The following is a 21,457-nucleotide window of genomic DNA, read 5'->3' as shown; positions in this document are numbered from 1 at the left end:
CCATAGAAAATAGAATACAAATTAATGTATGATTACGCTATTTGGATTTTATGAGAAATAGATAAAAGAATGTGTACTCATTTTCTATTCATGTGTACTCATTTTCTATTCGATTATATGTAAAGATACATACATGTGTTACACCTTCTTGTTTTTAAAAAGATAGAAGCGAAAGATTGCTTTCTTATTATATATAATTGGTTGTAAACGGAAGATCGTTTCTTCTATATCTATTTAACGAAAGATTGTTTCTTCTATATCTATATAATGAAAGATTGCTTCTTCTATATCTATTAAACAAAATATTGTTTCTTCTATATCTATTTAACGAAAGATTGTTTCTTCTATGTCTATTTAACGAAATATTGTCTTCTTATATGAACAATAGGAAAGCTAGATATGTTTGTGTTTGTGGAGAAAGTTACCTTCCGGGACAGGTGCTGAATGTGGAACTATAGAGATAATAGTTTGCTTTTCCAAACTATATTTTATTTCTATGCATGGCATTATACTCGGTCGAGTAACTTATTGACCATTGAAATAGATGGATTTATTTACACTCTCTACCATATCCTTGATTGATCTTGCTTATTTCTTAATGGAATTAGAAAATTGAAAATGCATGTATCATTCTAGGCACGCATGAGATTTCATCTTGTCTATCAAATTCCTTTTGCTAAGCAATTCGTGCAAGGTCGAGTATTCTTGATTGACCGAGAAATCCGGGGAAGTGTAAGCTTCAAGGTTGGGTGGAAAAAGCACCTGAATCTTGTTCTCGTCTTCATTTTGAAGATTGCATTGAAGACAACTTTGGATTGCAGATCAATGGACGCAGCTCATCCTTTACTTTATATTTTTCTTGTTATTTTAACTTAAGGCATTTGAAAGGCCTAAGTATTGTATGTAGATATGATTGAGATACTACTTACATTTTCTTATCGGATAAAGAATCTTTACCTCTTTATAGAAATCTCATGTTTATTATGATATCATTAGTATGGTGATTTAGAGCTAAGGATGGAATAGTGGAGGTGAGTACACTTATTAAAGGAATTATGAGTTTATTAAAGAATAAAGAGTATTTCATTTTATTATTGAATTTAGAACGTTTTATGTCTTTACATTCTTTTTGACAGCTATAAGAGCATCTGTAAATTGTTGCCTTAAGCTAGATTCATTCATTCAGTCTTGTTCAGTTTCTAGTGTAACTAAGTCTTGCCATATTTTATAGAGATCTAAAAAGAAGTGTATTTTTGTTTTATTATTCATTGGATTAGTAATATAATTGTCTCTCTTTCTATGCCAGAGTTTTTTCTCGAAATGATTTCTCCATGTAAATCTAATGTTTCACATGTAATGATTTTTTTGTTCTCGTTTTGATTCTACAATCACTTTGATAATGGTTAATCTTATTTTAGATTTGAAATAATATTCATTTAAAGTTCATATGGAAAGATTTATTCACCCTTTTTTACAAAATTTGGTATCAGAGCTAACGATTCAATTAAGGGAGGGATGTGTTTCTCTATAAGTGTTGAAGCTTTTTGGTTGCAATGAAAGCTTTTGTTTTTATGGGTTTCTTTTTGAAATAACCCTTCTAAAGTGGATGGGTAAGTTTATGTTACTCTCTTTTATTCTCTTCTTCATGCTTAGGAGAAAACATGACTTGGGAAACTTATTGACCTCTATCTAAGCTAGATGTGTGATATCCTCTTGCAAGAGCCAAGTCCAAATAATCAATATTGAACTAATGATTTTTATCTACTATTTTGTTGTCTTGTTGGATAGAAAGGTATAATTATAATGAATTTCCTAATGCTAGAAGAACCTTCTCATACTCATGTTGCTCATGAACTTCTTTCCAAGGAGATGATGGGTTCATCTCAAGGTCTAAGAAAAATTCTTCTAGCTCATTCTTCAATAGTTGCTCATTTGATCTCTTATCTACTCTTCTGCATGACCAAACTCATCCTTTCCACATGGCAACCTTCTTGATGATTTGAAGAGACATCAAAACCTTTCCCTTGGAGCTCAAACTTTGGCAATATAATTTTCAAGCTAATGAACAACCTCATACACATCAACCTCTTCATACTCTAAGACATGATTGTCTTCATGTTCTTGAAATAAAACTTGAACAATATCTTCTTCTTCAAGCTAGATTTGATTTTGAAATTTTATCTCCTATCCCCTCTCATCCTCATACTTGTCTTTATGGATCAACAATGCATTAACATCTTGAATATTTTATTGTTTCTCTAAGGTTTCCGCTAATGTAGGCATGTAGCATTCTCTCTTCATCATTATCAATGAATAAAGGGGGATCATCAAATGAAGGAAACAATTCCTCTCTTTAATCATCAATCAGTGGATCAGTGTTTAGTTTTTATAACTAATTTACTTCTCTTTTTCATTTAATATGTCTAAATTTTTAGTTCTAAAAACACATGAGGTTTCATCAACACCAAGTTGTTCCTCTTTTATTTCAAACACCTCTTTCTTTTCTTATTAACCCAACTATCTTACCAAAGACTGGTCCACCTTTGAAGAGTGAAATAGTGTCAAGATAAGAAATTGATCTAATGTATGATTTTGCAAGGGAAGGGGAGGAGGTTGTTGAGTCTCTTGAGGAGGAATGGTTCTTTAAGAGGACTGCATTTGTGGGACAAGAAGTTGGACACACATAGGTTTATGTTCTTGCAATAGATGAGGTCTCCTAAAACTTCCAAATTTGAAGCATGGAACTTAGGAGACTCACTTAGCCTCTTATGTGATCTGCTTCTCCTTGGTTACCAACTATTTGATTTGCTCCTCCCTAGCAACAAACTGAAAATTTATTTATGGTCTTTTCTTTGTGTCTCTATATCCTACTCATGCCTCCAATATGCTCACATCTCTTGCTAATGAAGATATTTTTTATGGGAAAGCTCCTCTTGCTATAAATTATACTTTTGATCCTATGCAATAACCCTTAACTTTTCTTGGAGATTGAGCAATATCTCTATCATGCTAAGCTTTTCCAAATTGTTCACATTTTATGATTGAAAAGGAGGATAAATGTGCTGATGGGGCACAATCAGTTGCTTGGGGTTGATGATATGCATATTTAGGTTTTCCAGAAGATTGAGCATGGGTGAGTGGGACGAAAGTGTTGATAACATATCATAGTAGAGTAATCAAGCGTGAAATTAGGAGTATTCCTGATTTATATGTATTTGTAAAATGGTAAGATAATAGTTCTTATTGAGTTGTATTTGTTATGTTTATTTGAATGAACTTGTAATATTCAAATATGCGCTATGACAAAATTTGAAATCAGATGAACTTATTTGATGTATTTCATTTATTTGCTAAATTTATGGCATTTTATATTTGAGATTGAAATAAAAACTAAATATTTATGGAGACATTTTCATTTATTTCTTTAATAGTAAGATATTTGATTTAAATTCATTGTTTTTGAGGTAGTATGTCACACCATTATACTATCTAATTTCCATCCTTCCATAATCCTTTATCATTTTATCTACAAACCCCTTTTAAATCCATATTTTCTCATTTAATCATTTCTTTTGTTGTTTTTCCTTTTCTATAGGTGTTCATGAAAAACTTAGATTTATTAAATATATTTGATAGTAGCACCCATGTTGTCATCTCTCTAATTCCCTTAGTGGTATTTAGTGTCTTAGTGTCTTTTTTATGTAAGATATCTTATAAGGTTTTCATTTATTAGCCTATAAAATTTCTTCCCATTCTCTATCTATTTCTACATTCAAATTTTGTTTGTCACATTTATCATGTTTTATAGTTATATTAGGATTTTAGTTTTTGTTACATTTATAGTAGTTTTATCACTTAATTCATCTATTTTAAATTTTTTATTTTATGGCCTCAAGTACCCCTTTGTAGCATAAAAAATCTAACAAACTCCACATTTACCTTGTAAATCACTAGAAATATCTTGAATTTTTCTCATTCTCATTGATTTTCACTATCCTAGGTGCACAATTTATTTTTGTATCATATGCATGTTTCCTTTTTCTAGCTTATCCTTTTGTATGTTTCCATTTCTTATTTGGCATGGTCATGTGTTTGGTACTTGTCTAATTTTTTTAGATTCTACTGATGTGCATGTTGACTATATTTAAATTATGTTGACTAGTTTGTTCTAATGGTTTTGATTTTTGTTAGTTTAATACACACTTCACATCCACATTATCATTTTCTATTTTCTTTTCAATTAATTACACAAACCTATTGATTTTGTATACCTCATTCTAATTTCATGTGTCAGATTAGATTTTACCTTTTTGGTTATTTTCAAAAGAGGGGTAAATGCTTTGACCTAGAGCTATGAACCAGTGAGGTCACAACTGGGGGACCTCATCCCCACTTATTTACATTCAACAATAGCACCCCAATGGGGTTTGGACCTTGATTACAAGAACAATAACACCACAACTTAACCATCACATCATGCCAATGCCTTCTTAACTTTTTATTCTTCACTTCCATAGTATTTTCTTGTTTGTTTCCTTTTTTTAGGTGTGTTTTATTAGTTTCTTACTTTTCCTCTTTATGTGTGATCCCTTTTTACTCATTCCTATCTTATTTATTTTTGTTGTTTTAGTTTTCAACCTTAGTCATCCTTTACTTTAATCTTTCTTTTTAGTTCACTCCGCCCACCCATTTTTCTAAAGAGTTAACTCTTATCCTTATAGGCATATTCTTTGTCATATCCCTAGAGTCAATCATACTATGTCCATTGTCTCTCCTATTTCCACCTCTATTAAAGAGTTTATTACTTCATTTCCTACAAGTGATAAGTTTGATCAAGAGAAACAAATTGACTTACAACAATGCATTAAGGTTATTTCACAATTGAATGAACTAAAAAATGATGTGAACCCTAAGATTGTTGCCAACACATTGATCTCCTTGAATCCTTAAGTAACCTTATCCTCGCCAACTTTGTAAGGCTAGAGATGATGTAAAATATTTGACATGTAGTGCATTGTCATGCCCCTTATTCTAACATCGTCCAACCTACCAAGATTCTCGCTTATACAATTCAACTTGCATTCATATTACTACCTTGCCTAGGTCATCTATAGCTTATTTTCATCATGTTAGTATATACCTAAAATTTCATTTGCAAACTTGGGTAGTTCTATTGATGTAGTGATTTTATACTTGTCCTCATAACTTTTTTAGGCCATCATTAGAATTCTCCCTTCACAAATAATATATAAATGCACTTTCTCTTATTTTTGGTTCTTTGTAGCCTTTTCAATTGTCCAAGCCTACTTCCACCTATGGCTACAATGCTTCTTCATGCATCGCAATTCCCCATGGTGTGTTGCTATGACTTCCTCTCACCTACCCATGGTGTGTTGTGAATTCCTCTCACCTATCCTTGGTGTATTATTATGAATTCCTCTCACCTTCCCTAGCTTTCTTTTGGTACTAAATATTCTCCTAGCATGTTTATTTTGACCATAAATGGTCTAGACTTTAATTGTTACCTTATACTTTCCTTTATGGTGGATCCTTGAATACATTTTAGTGATTCATTCAAGCTTGTAGTGATTTTATTCTATGTTCCATGGTCAACCAATTCCATGGTGGCTACATATGTTTTGTTTTGGTTGAATGTATCCTTATGGTGAGCCATGTCACTAGTGTGGTAGTTAGCTTTATATATTGAGGAGCTTCTCATAAATATTTGTTGGCTCAAGCCATATATTGGTGGACTACTAGTTCCTCTTTTCTTTGTGTTTAGTTTGACCTACTTGAAATTATTTGTCCTGCCCTCAATAGTGGTTCAATAGTTCAAGTACATCCTCATGGTGCTTGATGACTATATTATTGTAGTGGCTCATACAAAGACCCAATAATAGATTCTCAGCATGTGTAGGTTTTTTGACTCTGTTATGTTTTCTCACATTCCTGGAGAATGGAATAGAGTTGCAGATTGTCTGGCCAAATGGGCATCTAAATGATTTCATAGTTGAAATGTTGCAGATAAAAGAGATCTGCCTTTGCAGAGTTAGAATGTTGTCGACAGAAGAGATTTAACTTTAGATTTATCTCGTCTCTTTGAAATTGTTAAGGATAAAACTGCTTAATTAGTTGTTCTTATTGAACCGTTGGTCATTTCTGTTTTATATTCTTCTTCTATGACTCATAAATTTTTATCCCTTTATAAAAAAATTAACTGCCTAAAATAATTTCATTTAGCTGATTACGTGTGAGTCCAATCCATATAAGCCGTTGCTTGTTTTTCGCACCTCTTTAACTGTTTATGTGAAGGCTGGAAGTTGTTTGTGTCAACGCAAATTAACAAGCTTCCAGTCATCCAGGAAAATGAGAATTGAACTTTAATTTTCAAAGTAAACCAAAGTCACACAATGAAAATTGAACTTTCAAAGTAAACCAAAGTCACACAATGAGAATTGAACTTTAATTTGCAAAGTAAACCAAAGTCACACAAATGAGGAATTGAAAGTCCTGAATCCATCCTTCCTTTTTTCATTACTTTCACTTACCTTCTTTTATTTTCCTATCTGCTGCGTGGAATGGGCCCCTCTTTTCTTTTCATTGTAGGAAAGAGATGTAATTTGCAAAAGTTTCATTTATGCTATTCATATCTGCAAGGATTAAAGGTCAAAAATTTTGCGCGAATTTTTTCTTACCTCAAGAAATATAGTATGAATTTGTAGGCCACCACGAATGACCTGCGAAACTTCCAACGTTGTTTCAAATATCACAATTGTGGTGTATTTCCATCTTTTCAGCGATGGCCCACTTTGACATTCTGCGGAAGCATCCTCTGTACACAAATTACAAATATAAAAACCCACTGACTGATCAAAAGAAGCACTTAGCATCTCTTATTTTTCTAAGTTCTTTCCTCTCTGTATTATCTACTCACTGTTAGTAATGGGCAAGATTTCTTTTTCTTCATGCTTTTGCTTCTCATCCTCTTCACCTTCTGCCTCTTCCACACAACCTTCTGAACAAGCTATTGGTAGGCCTTGTACCCCTTCATCGTCTTCACACATTTCTCAGGAACCTTCTATTGCTCTTTGGTACTTTTGTCCTCGATGACAAGAAAGAAAAAAGATGATGTGTTGGCATACACGGACATACTAACTTGGCTGACGTGTTAAGTGTTTAAAACATGTTCTTTGGAGCCATGTTGGTGACACGATAGCTCTGACTTTGCATTAATGTTAATGACATCTTTGGTTAATATGGCTACGGTTTAAAGGGCATATTCCTCATGATACTTATTGTATCGAACAAGTTAATGTTTTTCTTGGAAGTTGCATTTGGCGTTTCATTTGTTTTGTTTTGGAGTCCGTCAAACCCTAACGCTGTGTGAGTCATAGTGCCGCTGGAGCTACAGAGCTCGAATCAGTTACAGAGAATGGTGCGAACAATGGTTTCATTCAAGAGATTAACGGTTGACTGGTTAGTTTATTTGTTTGGTTTGCGTTTAACAGGTATGTTTCTTGAAACACATGATTTAAGAGATACTGTTTGCCTTGGTTCGAATTTTTCAGTTATGCAAAATAAAAATAAGGAAGTGTTCGCTTTATTTTTGTTTTTCGTGACTGGGAAATTAAAACGTCTTCCGTTTCTACTGTTTCCGTTGCACAGTTAGAATCAGTTATTTGTTTTTCAGTTTACAAATCTTGTAAGATTTTGTATAAGCGGGTTATTTTTAAAGGAGAAAATGGGGTTTTTTTCCTGTGCATAAAAATAGTTTGACAGATCAATTTGTGAGAAGAAAAACGGAGAAACACAGTGCCATAGTTTGAGTGTGAACAAAGTGCTAACACTAAAACAGAGAAATACGGTGCCGTGTTTTGAGTGTGAACAAAGTGGTAGCATTAAACAGTGCCGTAGTTTACCAGAACCAACCGAGGGTTTCTTGAGAATCAATACTCTGTTTTTGTTACAGAGTATATGAGGCTTCATTGAATTGAAACCATATTGTTTAGTGTTTATTGATTTAAAATCATACAGTTCAGAGTATTTGAGGTTTGTTGATTTGAAATCATACTGTTTAGAGTATATGAGATATTATTGATTTGAAACTATATTTTCAGAGATTGGATAGTGTTGAAGAATATTATTGCAAAATTTTCATATGTACAGACTGATAAAAATATTCTCGCTCCAATCCCTGATGGTTTTGTGACTGCAAGAATAAAGTGCATGCATAAAATCACCAGTGGTTGTAGCTCGAGTTGAAATATACATTGATAAGAAGAGGGGTTGGTGCTCCTTGAGGCCTTGTGGTTTCTAAAACATGTGAACTGAGTTGGTGCTCTTTTTGAATTAATATAAGGGATCTTCCGAGTGGTTTTTCTACCCCAAGAGGGTTTTCCACTCATGCAAAATATTGTGTTATGTTGCATTGTCGTGTTTCATTCTGTTTACTAGTGTATGCTCTGATACATCATATTTTAGTCCTCTTTATCTCATACTCTGTTTAGTTGGATGTATGTAATGCAATATTGAAAGTATTTTTTATGTTTCAAGTTTGTGTAATATTTTAATACCATTTTGTTAAACAAGGTCTGAATCAGATGTTTTAGTTGGTTCAATGGTATACTTTATGCTGCATTAATGTACTCCTTCAAAGTGTTAAGTCTCAGCCATCTGTTCACACTGTGAATTAAAACTGTCAAGGTCCATAAAAGTATAACTCGTTAAAATTTTGTCACACTCTGATTCACCCCCCCCCTCTCAGAGTGTTTTCCACTTCCAACAAGTGGTATCAGAGCGTGGGGTCCCTTATATAGGTCTGTCCTAGGGATTGTTCCTGGTCACTTGGAAGTTTTTTTTATGGCTCAAACTCAGGAAGGTGCTTCACTTTCAAGAGCTCCTCTTTTTGATGGAACTGATTATGTGTTCTGGAAAATTAGGATGGAAACTTATCTCATTTCAGTTGATCTTAATGTGTGGAATATTGTGATCACAAAATATACAGTTCCTTCCATTATTCCTACTGATCTTGATGATAAAACTAAGTATGAGTTAAATGCCAGAGCCAAGCATGCTCTCTTATGTGGTCTCACTAAAGATGTTTTTGTTAAAGTCATGCATTGTTCTTCTGCTTATGATATTTGGAAAAAACTTGAAACCATTTATCAAGGGGATGCTAAGGTTAAGGAGTCTAAAATCCTTACACTCAAAAATCAGTTTGAATCCTTAAGAATGAAAGAAGATGAAACAGTAGCAAGTTATTTTCTTAGAGTTGATGAAATAGTTAATTCCAGAAAGGGTCTTGGTGAAGATGTTGAAGAAAAGGAGGTTGTCAATAAAGTGATTAGAACCTTGTTACCCAAGTTTGAAACTAAGGTTTCAACCTTAGAAGAAAAGAAAAGCTTTTCTACCATGACACTTGATAACCTTCAAAGCATTCTTACTGCCTATGAGATGAGAATAGGTAATAATCCTTCTTCTTCAAAAGAAACAACTTTTAAAGTAGAAAAGAAAGAAGAACCTGAAAGTGACTCTGAACTTTCAGATGCTATAGAAGCCCTTTTTGTTAGAAAACTAAAAAAGAAATATAAGGGCAAATTACCTTTTAAGTGCTTTAATTGTGGCAAAGCTGGACACTTTGCTGCTCAATGTCCTCTAAGTGATCAAAACAGCGAAGAGGAAAAACCAGAAAAATTCTACAAAAAGAAAATGTGGAATCCTAAAAGGAGATTTAATACCTTCAAGAAAAAGAAGAGTCTTTTTACTAAAGAAGACTCTGGAAATGAATCAGATGATTCACCTTGTGAAGGTGATGAAACTCTATTTATGGCAGAATTAGAAGATGTAACTAGCAAAACAGAAAATGAATTTGAAGATCTAGATCAAGGAGAAATAGATCTTGAAGGAGAATTGCTGTGTGCCTTAAAAGAAATAAAGAGGTTAAAGAAACTTGCAGCCTCACATGAAAATTCAAATCAGATTTTACAAGTTGAGTTAAATGATGCAAATTTAGTGACTCCAAACTTGAAGTCCCTTCTTGAAGAAAGAGAAAAGAAAATTGAAACATTAGAACAACAGTCCACAAAACTTCAAAAACAAATTGAACAGTATGAAAGTACAATACATCTAAATGATATCTTGAGCAAGCAAAAATTGCATAAAGATTTGGCTGGTTTAGGGTTTGATAAAGCTGAATCATCAAGACAGAACACTAAGCCTGCAACTAGAAAATCATTTCAGACTTATAACAGAACAAAACCTTTTAGGTTTGGCTTCTTTTATGGATACTGTTTCTATTGCAATAGGTTTGGTCATAAGGTTAATACTTGCAGATTTCTGCAGCAAAGATCTCCTATGTTTGGGTACAATCAAGGATATGACTTTCCAAAAACAGTAAAGTGTAATAAGTGTAACACTTTTGGGCATACTACTATACAGTGCAAAACAAAGGCAAGTCCTAATAAAATATGGAAACCTAAGTTTGTACCTGGTATTGAGCAATCAATGATAGTGCAAACTGCATTTTTCTCAAATAAGAAATCTTTATGGGTGTTGGACAGTGGCTGTTCACACCATATGACAGGAGATAGAAATAAATTTCTGCATCTTGAAGACTTTAATGGTGGCTTTGTACGCTTTGGGGATAATTCAGGAGCTTATGTTCGAGGTAAAGGTACATTATTGCTAAATGATGATACTCCTATTCATGATGTGTACTTTGTTGAAGGGTTAAAGCACAATTTATTGAGTGTCAGTCAAATTTGTGATAGTGGTTACAGTGTATCTTTTAGTTCTCAAGACTGTACTATCAAAAATAAATCTGGTAAAACTGTTGCTGCTGGTTTGAGAACAATTGGCAATGTCTATAGTCTTCTTGATTCCACTGACTATGAGAATAATGAAGGCATTTGTCTTATGGGTCAAATAGAAGAAAATTGGTTATGGCATAAACGCCTAGGACATATAAATTTTGACAATCTGGTTAGAATCAGTAAAAATCAGAATGTTAGAGGTTTGCCTATTTTGAATAAACCATTCAATTCAGTTTGTAAAGCATGTTTGAAAGGAAAGCAAACAAAAGTGTCTTTCAAACCTAAAGAACATTCTTCTACTAGACCATTACAGCTTGTTCACACAGACTTATGTGGTCCTACAAGGACACAATCTATAAATGGTGAAAAATATTTTATGCTTTTTGTTGATGACTATACCAGAATGGTATGGGCCACTTTCCTTAAACACAAATCTGAAGCATTTGATAGGTTTAAGATTTTCAGAAAAATGGTTGAACGAGAATCTGATCTAAAGTTGAAATGCTTGAGATCAGACAAGGGTGGTGAATTCACTTCACAAGAATTCATTGATTACTGTGAAAGACATGGTATTAAGAGACAATATGCTGCTACTCGTACACCTCAACAGAATGGAGTAGTTGAGAGGAAAAATAGAACAGTCAAAGAAATGGCTCGCACAATGCTTAATGAGGCAAATCTACCAGACAGATATTGGAAAGAAGCTGTACACACAATTGTTTACATTTTGAATCGTGTTCAAATCAGGGTAAAATCTACCTTTACTCCTTATGAACTTTGGTATGGAAAAGCTGCTTCTATCAAATATTTCAAGATTTTTGGTGCCAAATGTTATCTAAAAAGAGATGAAGAAAATCTAGGAAATTTTGAGGCTAAAAATGATGAGGGTATCTTTCTTGGATACTCTACTCATAGCAAAGCCTATAGATGTTTCAATAATAGACTGAATAAAATTGTTGAAACAATAAATGTAAGGTTTGATGAACAATTTTTGTTAAGTAATGATTTGCAGGATATTGAGGAAGAGGAAATTACTTTAACAAAGGTTGATCAAGTTCCTAAACCTGCAGAAACAGAAAAGAAAAATGATTCATCAAGTTCTGATGAAGAAAATACAGAGAATTCAAATGCAGAGACAGGTACTCTTCATTATACACCCTCAAAAATTATAACAAAGAGACATCCTCAAAGTCAAGTTATTGGCAATATAGATGCAGGTATTTTGACTAGGAGAAGGGCAAAAACAACTGAACAAGCTCAATTGGCTGAACATTTTTGTTTGATAACTGATTTTGAACCCAAAAATGTTTCTGATGCTTTATCTGATGAATGTTGGTTAAATGCAATGAAAGATGAAATCAGTCAAATAGAGAAAAACCAAACTTGGGAATTAGTACCTAGGCCAGATGATAAGAATGTGATAGGAGGCAAATGGATTTTTAGAAATAAGCTTGATGAATCTGGGAAGGTTGTTAGAAATAAAGCTCGTTTTGTGTGTAAAGGTTATGCTCAGCAGGAAGGAATAGATTTTGGAGAAACATTCGCACCAGTAGCTAGATTAGAATCAATCAGAATTTTTCTTGCATACTCTTGCTATAAAAAATTTAAAGTTTATCAGATGGATGTCAAAACTGCCTTTCTGAATGGTTATCTTGATGAAGAAGTGTATATGGAACAGCCGGAAGGTTTTGAAATTGCAGGCAAATCTGATTGTGTATACAGATTAAAGAAAGCACTCTATGGTCTTAAACAGGCTCCAAGAGCTTGGTACTCTAGACTGGATAATCATCTTAAAGCAAATGGTTTCACTAGAGGTGCTGTAGATAGCAACTTATATGTTAAACTTGAAGGTAATGATGTCCTAGTGGTTGTAATATATGTAGATGATATCATTTTTGGCTGTAATAATGACTCTTTATCCAAAAAGTTCTCTAAAATCATGGAATCTGAGTTTGAAATGTCTATGTTTGGGGAACTGAATTTCTTTCTTGGTCTTCAAGTGTTACAACTTCAGCAAGGTATCTTCTTGTCACAAACTAAATATGCCAAAGAGATGATTAGAAAATTTAATATGACAGATTGTAAACCAGTCAGCACTCCAATGGAAACAGGCTGTAAATTGATCAAATCAGATGACTCACCTGCAGTAAATCAATCTGAGTACAGGTCAATGATAGGAAGTCTATTATATTTAACTGCATCTCGACCAGATTTAATGTTTGCAGTATGTCTAGTCTCTCGCTTTCAATCTGCACCTAAACAATCTCATTTGAATGCTGTAAAACGAATCTTTAGATATGTTCAAGGCACACTAGATTATGGTCTTTGGTATCCTCGCAATAATGACTTCACTCTTGTGGGTTTCACTGATTCTGATTGGGCTGGTTGTCTAGATGATCGTAAAAGCACCAGTGGAGCTGCCTTCTTTCTTGGTGATTGTCTTGTTGCTTGGCACAGTAAAAAACAAGATTGTGTCACTCTATCCACCGCAGAGTCAGAATACATAGCAGCCACTGCATGTTGCACACAACTGATATGGATGTCTCATCAAATTACTGATATGGGTATTTCTACTATTAAGCCCATTTCAATCTATTGTGACAATACTAGTGCAATTGATCTTTCAAAAAATCCTATTATGCACTCTCGTACTAAACATGTTGCCATTAAACTTCATTTTTTACGAGATCAGGTGTTGGCTAATGAGTTTCAATTGCTGTTTGTTCCTTCACAAGCCCAAGTTGCTGACATTTTTACAAAAGCCTTATCTAAAGAAGTTTTTGAACGGTTAAGGGATAGATTGGGAGTATTTTCTCAATCTGCTCTTGTCTTCACCTAAAGCATACTTTGAGGGGGAGTGTTGCTCTGTTGCTCTCTTCTTTCCTTTTGTCCTTGTATTGAAAAAAAAGAAAAAAAGGGGGAGAATTTGGTATTTGGTTATACAGTATTTCATTTTTTTGCAACAGTGAGTAACATTGGTATACAGTGACAGATTGGTATTTGGTTATATAGTATTTCATTTTTTTTGCAACAGTGAGTAACATTGGTATACAGTGACAGATTGTACAGATTGGTATTTGTGTTTTTGGTATTTGGTATTTATGGTTTTTGGTATTTCATGTTTGACAGTATACAGTGACAGATTTTCCATTTTTGACAGTATACAGTGATAGATTGGATATTGTGACATTGGATATTGGCATTTCACAGATATTGACATATTGGTATTCACTCTAGTATTTCATTTCTGACAGTGACATTGGATATTGGCATTTCACAGATATTGGCATTTCACATATTGGTATTCTTTTTGATTGACATTACAGACTTGGCATGTTATTGGCATTTCATTGGCATTACAGTGATATTACAGTGACAATTGACTTTTCAGGCATTGGAATTTCATTACAGTGGCACAAGCATTTTGGGTATTTCAGTTCAGTATTCTTGTTTGATTCAGATTGGGAGTTCATTATTTACAGAATTGCAAGTTCAGAGAATGTTTTTTATACGACAAAGTTCAGTGGTGATGTATATTGCATTTGTTGACAGTGGAATTTCTTGCATTGTTTTTGATCCTTTCAGATGATGGCATTTTTCGTGGCAATAATTGTTTAAGTTTTTTCTTTTTTTGCCATCAAGGACAAAGGGGGAGTTTGTTGCTCTTTGGTACTTTTGTCCTCGATGACAAGAAAGAAAAAAGATGATGTGTTGGCATACACGGACATACTGACTTGGCTGACGTGTTAAGTGTTTAAAACATGTTCTTTGGAGCCATGTTGGTGACACGATAGCTCTGACTTTGCATTAATGTTAATGACATCTTTGGTTAATATGGCTACGGTTTAAAGGGCATATTCCTCATGATACTTATTGTATCGAACAAGTTAATGTTTTTCTTGGAAGTTGCATTTGGCGTTTCATTTGTTTTGTTTTGGAGTCCGTCAAACCCTAACACCGTGTGAGTCACAGTGCCGCTGGAGCTACAGAGCTCGAATCAGTTACAGAGAATGGTGCGAACAATGGTTTCATTCAAGAGATTAACGGTTGACTGGTTAGTTTATTTGTTTGGTTTGCGTTTAACAGGTATGTTTCTTGAAACACATGATTTAAGAGATACTGTTTGCCTTGGTTCGAATTTTTCAGTTATGCAAAATAAAAATAAGGAAGTGTTTGCTTTATTTTTGTTTTTCGTGACTGGGAAATTAAAACGTCTTCCGTTTCTACTGTTTCCGTTGCACAGTTAGAATCAGTTATTTGTTTTTCAGTTTACAAATCTTGTAAGATTTTGTATAAGCGGGTTATTTTTAAAGGAGAAAATGGGGTTTTTTTCCTGTGCATAAAAATAGTTTGACAGATCAATTTGTGAGAAGAAAAACGGAGAAACACAGTGCCATAGTTTGAGTGTGAACAAAGTGCTAACACTAAAACAGAGAAATACGGTGCCGTGTTTTGAGTGTGAACAAAGTGGTAGCATTAAACAGTGCCGTAGTTTACCAGAACCAACCGAGGGTTTCTTGAGAATCAATACTCTGTTTTTGTTACAGAGTATATGAGGCTTCATTGAATTGAAACCATATTGTTTAGTGTTTATTGATTTAAAATCATACAGTTCAGAGTATTTGAGGTTTGTTGATTTGAAATCATACTGTTTAGAGTATATGAGATATTATTGATTTGAAACTATATTTTCAGAGATTGGATAGTGTTGAAGAATATTATTGCAAAATTTTCATATGTACAGACTGATAAAAATATTCTCGCTCCAATCCCTGATGGTTTTGTGACTGCAAGAATAAAGTGCATGCATAAAATCACCAGTGGTTGTAGCTCGAGTTGAAATATACATTGATAAGAAGAGGGGTTGGTGCTCCTTGAGGCCTTGTGGTTTCTAAAACATGTGAACTGAGTTGGTGCTCTTTTTGAATTAATATAAGGGATCTTCCGAGTGGTTTTTCTACCCCAAGAGGGTTTTCCACTCATGCAAAATATTGTGTTATGTTGCATTGTCGTGTTTCATTCTGTTTACTAGTGTATGCTCTGATACATCATATTTTAGTCCTCTTTATCTCATACTCTGTTTAGTTGGATGTATGTAATGCAATATTGAAAGTATTTTTAATGTTTCAAGTTTGTGTAATATTTTAATACCATTTTGTTAAACAAGGTCTGAATCAGATGTTTTAGTTGGTTCAATGGTATACTTTATGCTACATTAATGTACTCCTTCAAAGTGTTAAGTCTCAGCCATCTGTTCACACTGTGAATTAAAATTGTCAAGGTCCATAAAAGTATAACTCGTTAAAATTTTGTCACACTCTGATTCACCCCCCCCCTCTTAGAGTGTTTTCCACTTCCAACACCTTCCACTTCATCTAATGCTTATTTTGACAACTTTCTCAAGAAATTCAATGATATAAGCCAGCTTCACGAACTCATTGAGTTTATCGAAGATAAACTATTGAAGATCGTGGTAAGTTTTTTATAATCAGAATTTCTGCTTGTCATCTACAGTTTGCTTCTCTAATCTATTCTTGAGTGTGAATATATTGCAGCCGGAAGAGAAGAGTACAGAAGGATCTAGTTCACGATTAAGCTCTTATTTCCATGATGGCCATGCATTACTACAGATGGTAGAGGAAAAGCTTGGCATACTTGGTAAAACGGTAAAAGTTTCCATTTCAGAAAATATAAAATCTACCGGTGCCAACATTGCTAATTGATTTAACTATATCCATTCTGAATTATTGGTTGGCAGTGGGAAATAGATTATTTATTAACTGGATGTTGATTTCATAGTTTTTTACGTCTCTCTTCCTATTAATTCCATTTTTTATGAATATATGTGCTAGTTTCTATTGATTAAAAGATATCCTATGTATATTCAAAACAAAAACAATATAGCTAAATAAGAGTCATATGAGCAAAGCCCAGAAAGAAGAATAGCAACTAAACAAAATAGTTAAAAAACATAAAATCAGCCACTTAAGCAGCCAGAGCAATTTTAGAAGGAGGCCAAGGGCGATCCAAGTCATCCGAGACCACACCTCATGTGCACAACTTCACCTTCCTCTTTATCCTTATCATCATGAACATTATCATCATGAACAGGCAAAATAGTCAGACCTAGTCTTGGAAAGCTTTTTGAAAAACCAGTCCAACCACCACCACCTCTAAAAGCCAGCCATCCACCAGAATTTGACCCTGCCCCAAGAGTGCCAGTCAAAGGAAAGACCTCCATACAGGGGAGAGGTAGAACAACGTCGAGCAGAATCAATCCCACTACTAGAATGGTGAAAATGTCCGACATTAGAACCACAAATCTAGAGGAACACAAGTCCATTTCAATATTTCTAGCGGATTAAGAGAAAAGAATAGGATAATAATTTATTAAATATTTAATTTCTATTTTTAAGATGTTATGAGTCAATTAATATTTGGCATCTCCAAAGTCAAACTGAAGTGTGTAATTCCATATGGGTCTTTTGTAACTCGCAAGGCCTAAGTTTTATGATAGAAAAGGAGTTCTTGTATGACATGAGATAATAGTGGAGGTCCAACCTTTCTTAATCGACAGATATGGACATTATTCAATATTATGTTGGGTTGGAATTTTACTGTCTCAAATTTTGAAATTTTTGATATTTTTATTTTAATTAGTATTGAGGATGAAATTTCTTGGGTGTAAGATCAGTTGAGGAAAAAATGTTTGATTTCAAAAGTTGAAGGACAAATATCTTTGTTTAAGAAGGCAAATTCAATTTCATTTAGAGATTGAGATTGGCTTCAAAGAGTTGTGAACTTCAGATTATTTCTACTTTGTGTGTTTTGTAGATTTTGATAAAAGTTAAGAACTGTTTTAATTTCAGATTTGTTGTTCTGTATTGTTGTTATTGTGTATTAAAACTTTGCTATACAATTTGTCCATCCAAATCATCTAGGAAAGTTATTTCAAGATCTGATGCAAAAGATTGTCAAATTTGGTCTGTAGGAGGATAATAAATAGTAGAGTTTATTTCAGATTTGCTCCTAGTGTTTTTGTGCTCAATTGAGGCTACAAATTTTAAACATTTTCATCAAGTTTGTCATGGGTTTAATGTAAACATCAAAGAATACATCATTCTTTGAACACTCGTCGTGTTTCCATATTTTTTGAAGCAAAATTGTCAAATTTCCAGGTTACATACTTATGTTTAAATTGAGCTAGAAAACTATATATTTTGCAAGATCTTCCAAGCATTTAAGGTCTGAAATACATTTGTTTGGGACATTACACAACTTACATGTTCATAGAATTTATCGTTACAGAACGATTCCATGGCTAGCGCAAGTTCAGAGATAGAAAGATATTTTGTACAGAAAGATTCCATGACTGGTGCAAGTGCAGAGATAGAGAGAATTGTTCTAGATTTGCTTGAAGGTGCTGGGAAAATTCATTGGGTGGGAGCAACACTTTCTATAGTGGGATTTGTAATGGAGAGATGTATTCAGTCATCTAACAACAAGAGTGAATGCCTTGAAATTCTGAGAAGGATGGTTAATCTTGGAAAGCAAATTTTGGAGTTGAATGACCAAATGCCAGCCCAGAAGCAAAATCTAAACGAGGCAGTCCAATGCATTGTTGTAGGATGCACAATGTGAGCTTCACAAATTACAACAACCAGGGTTTGTAGGTCAGTTCCATTACTGGACTAGTTTCTTTTAAAGGCTGCATGTGTAATTTAGAAAATTCAAAGGTCAATTCAATGTGAGTTCAAATGGTAAGAAGTAGCCTGGTGCCAGAGAACTATATAATATATTGAAAATGGATAAATTTAAATAAGAAATTTAAAGTCGAAATGTTTTAGAGTTGCAAAAATTTTCAACATAAAGGGGTAAAAATATTATTAAACCAAGGAAACATTACAAAGCAAGGCCATTAAATGGCCCTATCAAGATCAACCAAGTGATCCAATTGATGAGACAAATCCGGGGGCAGATGGCCCCGATCCACCAAATTCCAGTCATGCATATGATCGGAAGCCCATTTAGCCAAGCAATCAACCACACCATTCCATTCACGGGGAATATGGTTGAAAGTAACATGCTCCAAAGATGCACAGAGAGTGAGAATTTGTTCAACAATCAAGGCCAGCTGCCAGCTCACATTATCCATATACTGTCTTTTCAGTAAGTTCACCACAACCTGGGAGTCAGACTCACATATGATCCTTCGCCAACCCAACTGACTGGCCCGCTCCATAGCCACTAAAATAGCCTGAGCCTCCATAAGATTATTCGTATGAAGACCCTTGTACTCAGAGAAAATAAACTGAACATCCCCAGAGCTATCTCGGCCCACACCTCCAATGCCAGCATGACCAGGATTACCACGAGAAGAGCCATCCGAGTTGATTTTTAGGACTCCCAAGGGAGGAGGGGACCATCTTCCCTCCCTATTCACCTTTGGGGTAGGATGCCTACACCTGTTACGCATGAGTTGTCGTTGCGGAGGAGGAAGATGAAGACGATTACAACAATCAACATCCCGAGGGTCCACCCGCATAGTCATATCACACTTAGCCGCAATAGTTTCCCCTAAGGAGTGTAAAATTTTCCTCCAAAGGTGAGGAGCCATCAGCTGCAACTCTTGAAAGATCCGCCTATTCCTTTCCAACCAAAGATTCCAGATAATAAAGGAAGGCCCAATGGCCCAAGCAGCCTGAAGAAAGGAAGTAGAAACAGGGGCCCTCCCCCATCGTTCCCAAAATTCCACCAAAGAGGAAACATGCCAGCAGGTCGTATTCCACACTCCCCACCAGAAGTGCCAAATCTCCCTAGCATAGGAGCATTGGAAGAAGATATGGGAAACACTCTCCTCACAACCTTGACACAAAACACACATAGAAGGGCCTTGAAAACCACGCTTACATAAATTATCCCAAGTGAGACACCGATTTTGGGCCACCAACCACATAAAGAAGTTGCACTTGGGCCATGACAACTTGTGCCAAACATGTTTCCACCAAGGGACCTCAATGCCCCCAAACAACTGCCTACCAATCTGTTTATAACCAGCAACCACAGAGTACTTTCCAGACAAGTCTGAACCATCCCAAGCCAAAACATCAGTTCCTCGCAAAGAATTACAAGCACGGGAAGCCAAAAGTTGGGAAAGCTCACGCCTATCCCCCTCAGACCCTCCTGGAGGCCACTCAGAAGGGTGCTTCCAACGAAACCGATGAACCAAACCATCATGTTGTTCCACCTTATAATGCTCCACAGTATCCCAGCCAGCTGCGCTAAAAACCTCAGACAGAGGCTGGAGATGAGGAAAAGAAGAAAGAATAGGAGGGTGACCATCCCAGGAATCTGACCAAAAAAGAGCCTGTGAACCCGAATGACAGATCCAAAAAAGAGCATCCTTAATCAACTGCGCCCCCACTTTCAAAGTATGCCAGATCATAGAACCACCCCCCTCCAGAGGATAGCGAGGGACCTCAAAAGAAGCAACACCCCGAAGATATTTAAGGTTGAGAATACGAGCCCATAACTGGTGCTGATGGGTGTACCAGCGCCAGTAAAGCTTAGCAGCAAGAGCTTTTCCATTCAAAATAGCAGAGCGTAAACCAAGACCCCCTTCCTGCTTAGGTCTACACACCGATTCCCACTTAACAAGGCTCCATTTTGAAGACAATAAATTATCGCTCCAAAGAAATTGACGAGAAAGAGCATCAAATTCCTTAAGGAAATACATAGGAGCCGCTTGAACGAAGCACCTGTAGATGGGAAGGGCCTGGATGACAGACTTAAGAAGAGTCAATCTAGCTGCAGAAGACAACCAACGATGGGTCCAATGAGAAACCTTTCTCCTAAGCTTATCAAGCAACTGCTGCCAAGAAGATCTGGGCAGACGGCCAATAGTAAGAGGAATACCCAAATAAACAAAGGGAAGAGTTCCAATTTGAAACTGTAGAATGGCAGCAATCCTATGCTGGATAGCTTGAGGAGTATTAAAGAAGAAAATAGAAGACTTTTGCTCATTGACTCTCTGGCCCGAAGCCGCAAGGTAGATGTCCAAAGTTTTCCTGAAGGAATCAGCCTCCCTAATACGAGCCAGACCCATAAGAGAGGTATCATCCACGAATTGGAGATGAGAAAGTGTAGGCAAGCCCCTCCCCCACTGCGAACCATGAATCAAGCCATGTGAAACCTGAGATTTAAGAAGACGGCCAAGCCCCTCGGCCAGAATAATAAACAAATAAGGAGAGAGCGGGTCCCCCTGACGAAGACCCCTAGTAGCCCCAAAAAGCTCAGAAGGCTCCCCATTCATAATAACCGAAAAGGAGGAAGAAGTCACACAACTCAACACCCAGCTCACCCAATCAGAGGAAAAACCAAAGGCCAACAGAATCTTCTGAAGAAAACTCCATTTAACTCTGTCATAGGCTTTGGCCATATCCAACTTGATAAACATAGACCTCTCCTGAGAAGTAGCCATGGAATGAATGGCTTCAGACGCAACCACCACCCCATCCAGAATTTGCCGCCCAGCCACAAAGCCGCCTTGCTCCTCAGAAATAATCATTGGCAAACAAGATTTGAGTCTCTCAGCCATCAACTTCGTAATAATCTTATACACCACATTACAGAGTGCAATAGGTCTA

This window comes from Cryptomeria japonica, chromosome 4, assembly GCF_030272615.1.
Source record: "Cryptomeria japonica chromosome 4, Sugi_1.0, whole genome shotgun sequence".
Taxonomy (NCBI): domain Eukaryota; kingdom Viridiplantae; phylum Streptophyta; class Pinopsida; order Cupressales; family Cupressaceae; genus Cryptomeria; species Cryptomeria japonica.
The sequence above is the reverse complement of the archived record's forward strand: the minus strand, read 5'-3'. Positions refer to the sequence as shown.